Here is a 16,863-nt window from a genome sequence, read left to right as displayed (position 1 = left end):
CAGAAACGAACACAGCAACAACAAATTCCAGTAAATCGGTACAATAAGGGCCCGTTTGGATGAGCTTAATAAAAGCAGCTTTAAAAAAGTACTTTTGAAAGTGCTGAAACTTATTTTTAAAATAAGCAGTTATGCGTTTGGATAAAAGTGCTGAAGTTAAAAAAAAGTTGTTGATGTGTTTGGCAAATAAGTGCTGATAAACAGCTTTTTAAATCAAAATGTCTGAAATATCCTTAAAAGTTGTTAACATAATAAAAGTTAATTTATTTATATTTTACAGCCATAAATAATTATATTTTGCTATCATTCACATATTTCTTTCACATCACAAATTATTTATAAGAGGAATATAAACTTATTATAGATTTCAAAGATATATAGTTTGAATAGATTAAAGAACGATTAAAGATTTTATTTTAGTTTCATCCATAGGTAATAATAATTGTCTATTATTCACATATTTCTTTATTATCACAAATTATTTATAAGAGGAATACAAATTTTTATTTAAGTTATATGTGCAACTTATTTTACATTTTAATAATATATAATTTAAATAGATCACTTGAAAGATTTAAGATTTATTTTATTTTCATTTATTAGTAATATTAATTGTCTATCATCCACACGTGAAAAGGAAAAAATAGAAGAAAGAGATGTTAGGGTTATGTGGGTAATTTGGAGATTGTATAAAAATATTAAGGGCAAACAGGTAAAAATGTGGTCAACTTAAAACAGCTCAGCGTTTAACTTTTGGCTTAAAATAAGTTTTTTTTAACTTAAAATAAGTTATTTTGGATATTGCCAAACAACTAAATAAGTCAAAAACCAGCTTTTAAACTGAGCCAAACAGACTCTAACACACATCTTATCGCCTCGAAATCCGCAAGAACGCAGCAGCCCAAAACAAAACTCAGAAAGGCATGCCAAATGTGTACAGATATTTACAAAATCTTCCGACCCCTCCATTCCAAGCGGCGCAACAGTATCTGCGTCTGCAGCATCCATCGCCCTCACATCTCTTTTTATCCCCCTATTTGATTAATTATATATAAATTTAAGTGTCTACTTGTCCATATCCAAAATGAATTGATGTCAAGTTAATTGTCATTTTTATATTATTTCTATTAAATACTTTGTAGTTCTTATCTGTTACAGAGAGAGGAAATATTACTACTCCCTCTATTTCAGAAAGGATGATATAGTTTGACTTGAAACGAAGTTTAATAAAAGAAATAAGTTTTTAATCTTGTGATTCTAAATTAAAATTATGTCAAATGTATCACATAACCTTTAATCTTGTGGTCTTGAACATACCACATAAAAAGTTAAAGTTAAAATATTGAAACAAACCAAAAAAAATAGAAACATTGAAATAGTACTTTTATTCAATTTGTCTCTTGTTTGAGGTTCTAAGATGATAAATTTGATAGAATACACTAGTAAATGCTTGTATTTTTGTGTCATAAATAAATTTAATTTTTTTATATTTCTACTATCTATGTCTCTATTTAGTTGTCTATTTTATAAATGACACACATATTAAGATAACAATAATTAATATAGTGAAATTATAATTTCATCTTTAATAATTATTATTTTAAGAACGATAAATTAAAACTTGAAAATTTCCAAGAAATTTAAATAAAAGTATAATATAATTTTTTTAATTCTTTCTTGATACGTCAAAATTGACAAGTAAATAGAGATAATTAAAAAAAATGAACATATAAATGAAATATATAAAGTATTATATTAGAAATAGTTTATTTCAATATTCCAATGTTTTATTGTACGTGACTTGTAGAAAATTGATTACGTGTCCTGTTGCAAATTCAATTGAGAACTTATATGTCCTCCGTAGCAATATAAGAATGCGCAAAATTTATTTGCATGGGTGTATACGCCAAATAAATATATACATGTCATGTGTTTAAATTTATAGTTCATTTTACTTCATTAAATCATGTAATAGTATATTTTACATTGACTTATAAACACCTGATACAAATAAATTTTTTCTGAATAGCAACCGACTGCGTTAACTTTTTCAATCTTCATCCCTAATGTTCTTTTGCTTCATTTCCTCTTTAGCTTCCGTTGTTCAATTATTTTCTACTCGAACTGTTAAGGTTAATATCATCTCTTTGCTATATATTCACTTTTGTGCTCTCTTTTTCCATTGATTTTTATGTTTTATTATTCTGTGTTTTGTCTCCCCCATAACCAACAAATTTTCTTTTTCTTTGGCATGTTGCAGAATCCCAGTACCTCATTATCATGCCATAAAGTGACATTGATAGCTAGGTATGCAATTGAAGTTTCTAAATTATTCATGTGTTTGCTCATTTTGGGGTATTTTAATTTAATATTTATTGTTTATGTTCGTTCTCTATTATTTTGAAGAATGTCCTTCTAGCATTTTGCATATTTGTTTGATTATTACTTCTATCGTTTCAAAAAGACTTATCTTTCTTTTTTTGTCTCTTTATAGAAGAATGAATTTTTTTGTGAATATTTTTATTTCAGTTTTTTATATGACATGTTTAAGATTACATGATTAAAGGATAATTTTAAATTTGAATGATAAGATTCATCTCTTTTATTTTCTTAAATTTCATGTCAATTCAAATTAAATTATTCCTTGTGAAATGAAGAAAGTGTTTTTAATGAATCTTCTACTAATTTTAAATGATTATGCGCCTAAAGTGTTCGATAAACTTAACTTGTACATTTTCTTACTCATAATTATGTATTGTTTCTGAGATGTAATTAAAATACATTATATTTGATTTAGTTATATAATCCATGTTGGACATCAGAATCTATAAAGAGATGCAATTGTTCAATCTAGTTTTGGAATAAGCAAATTAGAATGTCATCAACTTGGGCACCTTTTGTTTTATAACTATAGAAAATTAGACTGTATATGATTTAGTCAACTCACATTACATTAATATACCATGTTTGTATTGACTCAAAAGTTTATCAAACTTAATTTTTAAGTTAGTTTTAAATTTTTAGGAGTGTTTGACAAATATGAAAAATAACTTAACATAAGGTAAAAAGTGTTAAGACCAAGTCAAAAGTGACTTCGGATAAAGTTGAAACGACTTAAAATAAATTAGAAATTTAAATTACGGAGAGAAGGTATTGATTGCTTTTTTTTTTTTGACTAAAGTCATTTGAGTTATTTCTATTTTTGACTCAAAATATACTATCTCTCTATAAGCCAATCAAAATACAAAAGTAAAAATATGTTTCGTAGAAAAATATAAATAACTATTTAGATAGTTAATATATACTCTCTCTCTCTCTCTCTCTCTCTATATATATATATATATATATATATATATATATATATATATATATATATATAAAATGAAAAATCATATTTTCCAACTCATAGTATGTCTCTATGTTTAATAAATGAATGACTACACTTCATATGATAAAAAAAATTAAGGTTAATATTTATGTGGTAGATTAAATGATGCACTTTTTCCAAATGTTAAATAGTTCTACATATATTACAAATGTGCCTCTATTTTTAATTCCTGGTCATATTCCATAGTGTTCATCTACATTCCAATGATTTTTTTTTTCAATTTCAGAATCTCTTATAATTCACATAACCTCATTTTCTTTCACTTCCACCATTCTTTGTTCTTGATTTATCTAATACTACTTCTTTGCATGAGGCAATAAGGGTATTGAGATTTTATCCTAAAGTTTAAATTGAAATTTTAATAGTTTGACTAATTGTTATTTCAAAGATTGATTCGACAATACAACACTCATAGGTGATATGACTAAATACTCGATTTTAGCTCCATCCTTCTTCCCTTTGCATTCCAAGAGGGCTAATCAAGGCCCAAAACTCATCTCTCAGTCTGTCCCCATTCAAACTGATTGGTATAAATAATGACACTGACAAAAAATGTGTTGAAGGGCTGGAAGTGTAAAAAAAAACAAATGCTCAAGAGGTGAAAATAGGTTCTATACATGTTGTATATAACAGTATACAATGATATTCATGCCAATATACAAACACTATACATTTGGTGTATGTGATATAGGTTGAAAGACAGGATTACAGGGAATAGAGAGCAGAATCACGGGTCTCGAGAGCTGAGAATGGATACATCCATATAGATATCTTGTATACAACGGTACACACTTGCCAAAGCCCAAGTGAACCAGCAACAAGTTTGTCCCAAGAAGGTCCAAATTCATATTCTTCTTTCTTCTCCTAAATTATTTAATTTTTTTTTATTAACTCTAACTTTTTAAATGACTATTTGAAATCCCAAAAGATAAGCTATATATTTTTTATAATAGTTTATTTTAATGATTTTTTTCAACTCTTCTACTTTTATTGAATATCTTTAGTCAAAACTTGTTTTATTCTCCTATTAATATCAGATAATACTCATGCTTTAATTAATCAAATCGCTTTGAATTATTATTAAAATGATTAAAAACTTCTAACTAATTCGAATTTTTTTGTCAAGAACATAATCATATCCAAATAAATTCAAATGTTTTATTTTAATTATTTAGGTTTTAACTTTAGAAAACTAAATAAAGGGAAAATATAGTGGTTTCATTTTTATTTTAGTTTATTATTTGCTTTATCAAAAATATATATTGTTTTGATGAAAGATCGCAATTAAAATCTAAATTTGTGTTTCTTATTTATTTTTGTGCACTACCGATTATTGCTTTTCTCACACTATCATTTGCCCTTCACATCGAGTCTTTGACCGTACACAAACTGAACACACCAAGGGTGTTCTAAACTCCTTCAGAATTAGTGCAATTTAAAAATCCTATTCTCAATCATCTAGGAAACTAATTCTACTATATAAATATGGCATGTTGCATATTCTTAGGCAAGGCAAACAAGGTATTGTCGTTGCGTTTAGGAAACTATTATTAGAACACCTGGTTCTAGGACACCAGTTAGTAGTTTAGTCGTATTAGGATTGTCTTACTAGTTCAGCAGTTATTATTTAATTAGACTACTTTAGTTCAGTTCGTTTAGGAGTCTTATTACTTTCGTTGTAACTCTATTTAAGAACTTGCTGCCTTCATTAATAAATGTACATTCAGTTCATATGGTATCAGAACTCTCCACGCTCTAAAGAGTACGATCCAGATTTTTTTCTTCTTCTTTTTCCTCTCCTCACGCAGATCAGCAACAATGACCAACAACAATGGCAACAATACCAGAGTTTTCAATGATGATAACACGACAAGCACCAATACTATCATTCAATTCAATCCCGCATCCCAATTACCCATCAACCAAAGTGGTGGTCACAACTTCGCCACCTGGAAAGCCCAATTTTCCATGCTTATGTATGGCTACAACCTCTTTGGCCATCTCGATGGAACCAGTCCGTCCCCTAGTCGCACGATTACCCTCGGCACGAATATCTCTCCCAATCCTGCCTTCTTAACTTGGTTCCGTCAGGATCAACTCATCTAGAATGCTCTCATGGTTTCTGTCGAACCCACTATTGCCCCTACTGTTGCAGCCGCTGACTCGACTAAATCAGCTTGGGATGCCTTGCATACCACTTATGCGAACAAATCTCAAACTCGAGTCTTCAGTCTGCGTGATCAGCTTGCCCATGTCACTAAGGACTCTCGCTCCATTACTGAATATATTCATACTATTCGGTCCTTTTCGGATGAGTTAGCCACTGCTGGTGCTCCTGTTTCCAGTCCTGAACTCATTGTCAAAATACTTAGTGGTCTAGGTCCTGAATTTCGTGAAATATCTGCTGCCATTCGTGCACGCGATACGCCTATCTCCTATGAGGAACTGGTTGAAAAGTTACTAGACTTTGAACTCTTCCTCCGCCACGAGGATGCTAAGAAACTATCTAGTACTATCACTGCTGCAGTTGCTACTCCCACTAAATTCAACTCCAATAATCGCAACAACCGTAGACAAACCAACAACTCTCAACAATGGCGCCAGAACTTGCGTCCAAGCGCTCCACCACAAGGGCAATCCAATTCAAATTCAAACGGTATTATTTGCTGTCAACTATTTGACAGAATTGGCCACACAGCCAATGTTTGCCGCTCGAGATCTCATAATCACTTTGAAGCAAAAGCCAACTATGCCTCTTGGCTTACAACGGAGACCAATCCCTGGATAGTTGACTCAGGAGCCACCCATCACATCACAACAGAGCCGCACAACCTACAACCATACCACGGTAACGAAGATGTCTCCATGGGTGATGGTAACAAAATTCCTATCTCTCACACTGGTTCTACTAAATTAAATGCATCAAATAATGTTTTTAAGCTAACTCGCACTTTGTGTGCCCCTTCCATCAAACGCAAGCTTATCTCTGTTTCTAAATTCTGTCAAGACAATCTTAAGTCTATTGAATTTTTTCCTTTTAACTTTGTTGTGAAGGATCTGAAAACACGGCAGCCACTGGTGCACGGTCGGACTAACAATGGACTATATGAGTGGCCTGTCTCAAATCCCCAAGCTCACATTATCTCCACATCCAGCCCTCTCACTACTTGGCACCAACGTCTTGGTCATCCTCACTCTAGAGTTCTTAGGTTTATTTTGAATAAATTCTCGCTACCGTTTCATGAGAGAGACAAAAATTTTCATTGTAATTCATGTTTATCTAATAAAGCTCATCGACATCCTTTTACTCAATTATCATTGTGTAGCTCTAAACCACTTCAAATTATTTTCAGTGACTTATGGGGGCCATCACCAGTCTTATCTCTTGATAAAAAGTTGTATTATTGTATTTTTGTTGACCAATATACGAAGTACACTTGGCTCTACACACTAACAAAGAAAAGTGAAGTTAAAGATATCTTTCAAAAATTTCATCCTATGATGGAAAAACATTTTGACTCTAAAATTTTATCGTTGTATACTGATGGCAGAGGTGAGTATAAAAGTCTTGACTCCTATCTTTCACTTCACGGCATTCAACACCTCTCTACCCCTGCACTTGCAGAACGGCAACATCGCCATATTGTCGAAACTGCAAGAACACTCTTACATGAGGCGTCTCTCCCACCCCAATTCTGGTCTTTTGCCTGCCATCACACTGTCTACCTCATCAATTGTCTTCCAACCTCTCACCTCGATAATCAATCCCCATTCCAAAGATTACTTAGAAAATCACCTAATTATAACTCCCTACGAATTTTTGGTTGTTTATGTTATCCATGGCTAAAACCATACTCCAAAAATAAACTTGGATCGAAATCTACCCCATGTGTCTATCTTGGATTCTCACTATCCCATCACTGTCACCAGTGTTTTGACCCAATTTCTGCAAAGGTTTACTTATCTCGAGATGTGCGATTTGTTGAGGATGTTTTTCCATTTAAGACATTGTTCTCCAACATTGCCATTAAATCAACTAACCTAGAATGGGCAACACCAACAATGCCAAGTTAGTCAGACCCCACACCCAAACTTCCCATAGTTACAGATCTGCCAATTCCATTAGAAATAGCAGCACGCACTATTGCAGATTTTCCATCACCATCTGCTTCCTCTCCAGCCCAGTCCGGAGACCACTTAAACTCGCAGTCCTTATCCGACAATGAATCAGCGGCAGCCGCAACAGATTCAGCTCTAGCAACTCCTCCCTCTCAAGGTAAATTTTTATCTTCCCCATCTTCAATAATTCCTGCTTCCCAGAACACCTCTTCTATATCTACTGCCCAGCGTTTAGCACTACCACGCCTCCCTACAAACTCTCAAAAGCCTATACCAACCAACACATAAAGCAACTTGTCTCCTCTCCTTGTCTATCACCGTAGAAACACCAACCCACCAACACATATGGCTCCTCAACCAGCCTGTCCTACCTTCGAGTTAGAACTCGCTCCTTCACCGCCTCAATGTCCATCTCCTCCTACCCGTGCTGTCACTCGATCCCAAAATAATATCACAAAACCAAAAAAGATTTTTCATTACCTAGCCAAATTGAACCCCACTATCACACCCACTACTGTCAAACAAGCACAAAAATATCCAGAGTGGCGTTATGCAATGAAACATGAATTTGATGCTTTAATTAAAAATCAGACTTGGGAACTTGTTCCTCCTGACCCGAATAAAAACATTGTATCCTGCAAGTGGCTTTTCAGGATCAAGAGAAATGTTGATGGGTCCATCGACAAATACAAAGCGCGCCTAGTTGCAAAAGGCTTTACTCAGAGGCCAGGCGTTGACTTTCATGCCACATTCAGCCCTGTCGTCAAGCCCACCACAGTTCGCATTGTCCTCTCTGTGGCACTTCGTCACAACTGGCACCTTCGCCAGCTAGATGTCAATAATGCCTTCCTCCAAGGCAACCTTGAAGAGGAAGTGTATATGGCACAACCTCCGGGGTTTACTAGTGAAGACAAACCAATGCATATATGTCGGCTACGGAAGGCAATCTATGGCTTGAAACAGGCCCCTCGGGCGTGGTACAATGCACTCACGGGTTATCTTTCATCCATAGGCTTTGTTAAGACAAAATCTGATGCCTCACTACTTGTCAGACATGGTGCAGGTGATGCGTTATTCGTCCTTATATATGTCGATGATATTATTATCACTGGGAGCAATACTTTAAGTGTCAATCAGGTTTTTACTTCCCTTGCTTCTAAGTTCTCTATTAAAGATTTAGGTAATCTTCACTACTTTCTTGGTGTTGAAGTGATACGCAGCTCCAACGGTTTAATTTTCACCCAAGCAAATTATGTGAGTGAAATTTTGAATGATGAGCTAATGACCGACTGCAAGAGTGTTAACACGCCCATGAGTGCATCTGAGTTACTCACCTTGTCTGATGGAACTCACTTGGCTGATGCTACACGTTACCGACGAGTCTTGGGTAGGCTTCAATATCTATCCTTCACTAGACCTGACATAGCCTATGCAGTCAACAAGCTTTCTCAATTTATGCAAGCATCGTCAGACCTTCACTGGAAGGCTGTAAAACGTGTTCTTCGATACCTGCGGGGTACCATTCAACTTGGCCTACGCGTTACTCCCATTGATGAATTCAATCTACATGTGTACTCTGCTGCAGATTGGGATGGGGACATCGTTGACAGAGTTTCTACATCTGGTTACATCCTATTTCTTGGTCACAATCCGATTAGTTGGTCATCAAAGAAGCAAAATACTATCTCACGCTCCTCCACTGAGTCCGAATACAGGGCAGTGGCTAATGCACTTTCTGAAACCTTATGGGTAACCAATGTCCTAAATGAGTTGCGCTTTCCAGTACATCAGCTACCCACAATTTATTGTGACAATCTTGGAGCCACATTCTTGAGCAAGAATCCTGTCCTCCATAGTCGTGTTAAGCATGCTGCTGTGGACTTTCACTTTGTTCGCCACTATGTTGATATTAAAAGGGTTCGTGTTGTTCATGTCCATGGTGCCGATCAAATAGCCGACACCCTCACCAAGGAACTTTCTAAATCTGCTTTTGAGTCTAATTTGTTCAAGTTAGGCTTAGTGACTCATCGTCTAACTTGAGGGGGCATATTAGAACACCTGGTCCTAGGACACCAGTTAGTAGTTTAGTCGTATTAGGATTGTCTTACTAGTTCAGCAGTTATTATTTAATTAGACTACTTTAGTTCAGTTCGTTTAGGAGTCTTTTTACTTTCGTTGTAACTCTATTTAAGAACTTGCCGCCTTCATTAATAAATGTACATTCAGTTCATAACTATCCACATGTCAATGAGTTTTTTTCTTTAGAACTCAACAGCACACACTTTAAGTGGAAATAATATGAATGATCCAAACTAAAACAGTTGATGGATTTGAAGCAAATAAACTTATAAATCCTTTACCTTTCTTTTGGATGATCATTGAAAAAAAATTGCCGAATATCCAAATAGTTGTTTCATTGCGACACGTTCTACAAAATTGGTGGGAAAAAAATCCAGAGAATACATGAAGCCGAAATTTAAGTCTAGTTAAAGCATTATTATCACTTCTAAGGAAATAAGGTGACAAAGTCTTCATTACTTAGTTAATGGGGTTCTGGGACCCAAGCACAATAACATTCAAATTCTCAGATTTTGAGATCACTCCCACATTGGAGGTGTCCAGTAGTTTTACAGAACCACCAATTAGAGAAAGGTTGTCGTTGATCTCAATAGCTATATATTCACATAATTTTTTAAGTTTGTTGGAGTTGAATATATTTCCGTCTTTGAAATATGTGAACGACGGAAAGGTCAAGCCAGACTACCTCTTGCATGTTGGGTTTCAAAAAGGTGTGAATGGAAAATGAAGAGTTGCGACTTTTATGAAGATTTGTGACTTTTATGAAATGTTGCAAATTTTATGAAAAGTTGCGACTTTTATGAAAGTTGCGATTTTTATGAAAAGTTGTGACTCTTATGGAAAGTTGTAACTTTTATGAAAGGTGACGACCTTTCTGAAAGATTGTGAGTTTTTTGAAGGTTTGTGACCTTTCCGGTAAGGCACAATAATAATCATTTCGCACTACCATTTGTTTTCTATAAATTGAGGGATTTTCTCTCAATTTAATATAGAATTCATGGACTTCTTCTTCAACTTCTAAATCTAGTATTCTAAGTGTACTTTACTGCCGTTGAGTGGTTCGCTAACACCGGAGTTTTTGATATCTACACTTTGGTGATTTAGATCATTAGACTCTCGGAGGTCATATTGAAATTCAATCCTCGGATACTAGAGGGAATAATTTTCTTAAGGGGACACTGTGAGTTGAGGGGACTTGATCTTTTTTCTATTAAAAACTTTCCAGATTCTGGTACGTGTTTTATAAATTTTAGATTTGTGAATTAATTCAGTTCTTCTATTCTTTTGTTCTTCACTGGTTCATCAATCTTGATAACTTCGTGTTTTTGCAAAGTTTGGTGGAATTAGAAAGATTCATTGGACACATATTAACAATAATTCCTTTTTAATAAAAATATTTCGTATATTTTTTAAAATCTGTTTCTGATTATAGTTTCGCTACGAGTTTTAGTTTTCTAGTTGTGAAAATGTTCTTAAACTTGTTGTGTTACAAAGATGTTCAAAGTTATGTTCTAAGTGTGTTAGGAGTACAAGATTAACAACAATCTTAAGGAAATTATTATACTGTTAGTATTTTTTGTATTCTACTGATTGAGAGAATCTGATCATAGAATTAGAAGATCAATGCATTACTTCTCCATATTTCATTTCCTTGCTTAACAAGGTAGAAGTGAGAATGTAACAGAAATTTTTTATGGTATTCCTTTTAAAAATTACCAGGTAACCTTCTTATTAAATTATCTAAGGAGGAAAATAGTTTCTAAGAGTTATCATCTTTGACTTTTAATTTTTTTATTATGTGTATCTTTGAAAAAATATCTGCAAACCATATGTTGTGGAATGAATTTTACTTTGCAAATATTGTTGCTTTTAAAATTTTTTAGTTTGCAAAAATGAGAGATGCATATTTTTGTTTGATAAAATAGTATGTCAAAATGTTATAGTTGGAAGACTATTTGATAAGAATAACATTTCTATGTGATAAAGAATAAACGTTATTCTGTTTGGAGAAAAATAAAGATTTTTGTAGTTTTGTACTCCATAAGAAATGTTAGTGTGTCTGATTTTTGTGGACTAAAAACTTTTGTGGTTTTATACTCTAGATAAATTGAACTATGCAATTGGTTTGAAGAATATGAAAATTTCACATAATAAGTCAGTGTTGCATTTCTAATTTTCTATAAATTTTAATGTAATATAGAAATAAATTGTACAATTTTTTTTGTCCTTATTGTTAGTATTTAAAATACTAAGTGGTATGTCAATTTATGATAGAGGAAAAATACGAGTGACTTAGAATTTTTGATTTTGTGTCTCTATGGAATGAACTTTGACATTGTGTAAACATTTTCAAAGAGAATCGCATCACTATAATTCTTTCGTAGAATAATGTTTTCAGCATTAAAATATGTGGAAAATTATTTTCAAATACTTAAAAAATATTTTTGAGATCACATTTGAAATGTGGGGGTTATTTGTTATGATTAGACTTGGTGTCTAATTTAACTTTCGAGCAAAAGATATAAGATTCAATGATACTTTTAAATTATGTTATACCCACAAAATTTATGGAGTATATTTGCTATTGTGGTTGTTGAGTTTCTCTATTACTAATATATAGTGTGACTAGTATGAAACATCCAAATTATATATATACTTATTCAAAATAATTGTGTCATTTTATGGAAAAAAAATATCACTTAAAATGTTGTGATTTTTCATGGAAAGATATGTCTATTATAATAAAAGTATTTGCATAGAGATGAATATTGTTGAATATACATTTGTTATGTTTTTGTAAAAATAACTTTTAGACTATATTGTCTTTACTAAACCCGATGAAACTTTGTTCATGGGTAGTTCTATAACAATAATATTGAAAGTTATAGAAATGTACTTTGTTCATGGGTAGTTCTATAACAATAATATTGAAAGTTATAGAAATGTACTTCTGAAAAGGACTTTTGACAATCTAAACAATGTTTGTATCACACAAAATTGTAAAAAATAGGAATAAAATATTAGTGAGGAAAAAGCTACCTCGCGAAGAACTTTTCGAACTCAATGTTTTTATTTGTTCTTACTTGCTTGAGTCAATGTTTGTGATATGAACACTTGGGGCATGTCAATTACAAAACCTTGTAAGGAAAATTGATCAACTTTGAAGTTTTCCCTAACACTGAGTGCAATAAATAAAAATGTCAAGTTTTTGTTGAATCTAAGTATGCTGAGCATTCTTATAAATATGTTGAAAGTAATTCTAATCCCTTAGAATTGATTTACACTGACATTTGTGATATGAAGTTAACACCTCATGGCGCGAAAAAGAATTTGTTACTTTTATTGAGAATTTCCTTAAAAATGACTGTCTATTTGCTGAATGGTAAGGATGAAGCAATAGAAATGTCTAGACAATGTAATATAGAAGTTGAAAATCAGTGTGAAAGAATATAAGAAGTGATAAGAATGGAGAGTATAATCTCATTATGTAGAAATATGTTTGAAAAGTGGAATATCTATCAAACTACTGCCATATTCACCTCAATCTAATGAAAAAACTGAATGTTGAAAGAAATGATGGATGCATTATTTATAAGTTCGGCTTTACACAAAATTTGTGTGGAGAAACTATCCTTACTGCAAAAGGAAACAACAAAAAGTTTTGTCTTTTTAGAAAGAAAGCGATTTTGTTTGATCAGAATACAATCTTTTTCATATGATAAATGGAAAGGAAGGAAATCCAACTTGAAATATTTAAAAGTGTGGGGTATCTAGTGAAAGTCCAAGTTCCTATTCCTAAAAGAATCAAAATAGGACCTATGACTGTGAACTGTAAAATTAGACTTGAGTAGTCTAGAGAAGAATCTAAAATGCCTAGGAAATGAAAAGTATAATGTACTCAATAAAGAGATTCAGAGGCTTAGTAAATGTTAAAGGACATTTACTAAGCCTTCAAATATTATTTTGTAAAATTTCTTGTGTGTTTTGTAGACTCATTCTTTGGAAAGATAGTGTCAATAAACAATAATTGAAGTTAATTGATCTTCTTCAAGAAAATAAACCTTTGGGTTCAAAGTGAATCTTTAAAAGGAAAATAACAGTTCATGGAACTGTTGAAAAATATGAAGCAAGACTTTATGTCAAAGGCTTTAGAAAAAAAAACACCAAGGTTTTGATCTTGTTGATATATATACTCGTTAGTAATTAGAATTACATCCATTCAGATGCAAAAATTATTAGTGTGATATGTGACCTCCAAATTCATCAAAGGAATGTGAAAAGAACTTTCTTAAATACAGAATTGGAGGAAGAAATTTACATGGAACAACCCGAAGGTTTTGTGGTTCGTGGTAAATAAAAGAAAGTGTATGAACTTGTTAAGTCACATTATGGCAGCACCCAAACAATGACATAATTTGATCAAACCATGTCGACAAATGGATTGAAGAATGATGGAAGGGATAAATGTGTTCACATTAAAATCATAAGATCATTGTTTGTTTGTATATTGGTGATATGTTGATCTTCAATAGAGACACTAGTGACATAAATGCTACTAAATGTATGCTATAAAGCAAGTGGAATGAAAATTATTGAAGTTTCTAATGTAATCTTAGATTTAAGAATTCGTAGAACTCCATAATGTTTAGCATTTTCACGGTCTCATTGCATTTAAAAGGTATTTAACCAGTTAAAATATTTGGATGTCAATATTGTCAAGTCTCCAACAAATGTGAGCTTTGCATTTCAAAATAGTGAAAACAAAAGTGACTCCCAATTGGATTGTGCTAGAGTTTTGGGAAGCATGATGTATATCATATGGTGTGTGCGATCAGATATAGCATTTGCTATTTTAAACTGAGTCATTTCACAAGTGATCCCAAATAAATTCATTAGATGACAATAAATAGAGTTTTGGAGTATTTGAAATAACACTTAAAACTATGTATTGCATTATAATAATATCCAACAATATTGAAAGATATAGTGATGCAAATTAAATCATCGGACGAATGAAGTAAAGTTCACGAGTGGATATGTATTTACTATTGGTAGACGATCATTCTCTTAGAAATATTTCAAAATATATATGTATCTCTAGCTCTACAATGATCTTTGAGATAGGAGCTCTCGATAAGGTCGGTGAATAAGTTGAAAGACTTTGGAATTTCTTAATAGATATTCTATTTTGGCCCAAATCATTGGCATTAGTATGCATACACTTTCACAGTCAAGATGAAATAGGTAGGCATAGAGCATGACGTATAACGGAAAGTCTCGTCATATACGACATAGACATGATAACGTTAGAAAACTACTCTCTAGTGGAATTATCAGAATTGACTATGTAAAGTCAAAGGATAATGAGTCGGATCCACTTACAAAAAGGCCTAACTAAAGAGGAAGTTAAAAGATCATCAAAGGGAATGAATTTATGGCTTGGGATAAGTCATCATGGCGGTAACTCTATCTAGCAGACTGGAGATCCCAAGAGCCAGATTTAAGGATAAAAACAAAGTTATTGAATCAAGGTTCGACATTGTCAACAAACTCAATCCATTCTCATGATGAAGACAATGCTCAGGGACAAGGATACACCATTAAGGCTTGTTAATGAGTTAATAAAGCTTAATGGTTTTAATGATTTGCTAAGTTTTGCAGAGTTGACAAAATAGTGTATCTACGCGATAACACAGTTAGGAATCACCAATGTGAGTGTGAAGTGTAAGCAGCTTCAAAGAAGATGATTGTCAAAAGCCCATCTCTCTATACACTCATGAAACCAAGAGATATTCATGGCTAAAACGAACACAACCATAAGAACCATAAACGGTAAAGGGTTAATTGTGTGACATATGGTTGTCTAGGATACTCAAAAGTTTGACGGTTCAAATTTATCACATCTATCGATTGACCGAGTATATCCGACATTTGTTCACTACAAAACATCCAAGGGAAAACCTACTAATCCAGATGCAATTAATTCTTGCTTGTAAAGTACAAATACCTGTCCGTTTCTTTGTCTTCGAGTCATTCCTCATTCATCCGGGGGATTGTTGGGTTTTAAAAAGGTGCGAATGGAAAATGAAGAGTTGCGACTTTTATGAAGAGTTGTGACTTTTATGAAATGTTGTGACTTTTATAAAAAGTTGTGACTTTTATGAAAAGTTGCGATTTTTATGTTTTATGGAAAGTTGTGACTTTTATGGAAAGTTGTGGCTTTTATGAAAGATGACGACCTTTCTGAAAGATTGTGACTTTTCCAAAGATTTGTGACCTTTCCGGTCAGGCAGAATAAGAAACTTTTCTCATAACCCTTTGATTTTGATATAGAATTCATGAACTTCTTCTTCAACTACTAAATCTAGTATTCTAAGTGTACTTTACTGCTGTTGAGTAGTTCGCTGATACCGGAGTTTTTGGTATCTATACACTGGTGATTGAGATCATTTTACCCTGGGAGGTCATATTCAAAATCAAACTTCGAATACTAGAGGGGAATAATTTCCTTAAGGGGACAAGGTGAGTTCAGGGGACTTGATCTTTTTCCTCTTAAAATTTTTTCAGATTCTGGTACGTGTTTTAGAAATTTTAGATTTGTGAATTACTTTCAGCTCTTGTATTCTTTTGTTCATCACTGGTTCATTAATCTTGATAACTTCGTGTTTCTGCAAAGTTTGTTGGAATCAGTAAGATTATTTAGACACATATTAACAACAATTCTTCTTTAAGAAAAATATTTCGTATATATTTTTTAATTCTGTTTCTGATTCTAGTTTCGCTACTGGTTTAATTTTCTAGTTGTAAAAATGTTCTTAAACTTTGTTGTCTTATAAAAATGTTCAAAGTTTTGTTTTAAGTATGTTTGGAATACAAGATGAACAACATTTCAAAGGTTTGGGCGTCTTGAAGGATATGATGAACACCAACACGAGTTTTCATGTATTCGTGGAGCGTGGATACATTTGCGGCCAACGATATTCATTATATATATTTTTGGGAATCGTTTCAATCCAAATGAGGTCCATTCCGTCGAAATCAATATATTGTCAATGGTTATGAACATTTTTAACAATCTGCAACTATTTTTTTTTGTGCCTATGATACTCACCGAGGTACGCTGTTCATTGGCAACCTGCACAAAGGGGTGCGACTTCTTCAGAGGATGCAATATGTTGCTACAGATGTGACATATGGATTTCTGTATAGACACACATAACATGATCAAAAGCCACGAAGATCGCCTTTGATATTAGACGGGCGCGTCGACAAGAAGG

The 16,863-nt window shown here is 32.9% G+C and overlaps 1 long non-coding RNA gene across 1 annotated transcript; it reads left to right on the top strand.

The window, feature by feature from the left end:
* Window positions 1-1,840: 1,840 nt before the first annotated feature.
* On the top strand, window positions 1,841-4,305 carry LOC138347908 (uncharacterized). The gene is made up of 3 exons (XR_011220469.1): window positions 1,841-2,132; window positions 2,261-2,307; window positions 4,080-4,305. It is a non-coding gene; the product is annotated as an uncharacterized lncRNA (long non-coding RNA).
* The last annotated feature ends 12,558 nt before the right edge of the window (window positions 4,306-16,863 follow it).

This window comes from Solanum lycopersicum, chromosome 4, assembly GCF_036512215.1.
Source record: "Solanum lycopersicum chromosome 4, SLM_r2.1".
Classification (NCBI taxonomy): domain Eukaryota; kingdom Viridiplantae; phylum Streptophyta; class Magnoliopsida; order Solanales; family Solanaceae; genus Solanum; species Solanum lycopersicum.
Note: the sequence above shows the minus strand (reverse complement) of the source record. Positions and strands in the feature narration are given on the sequence as shown.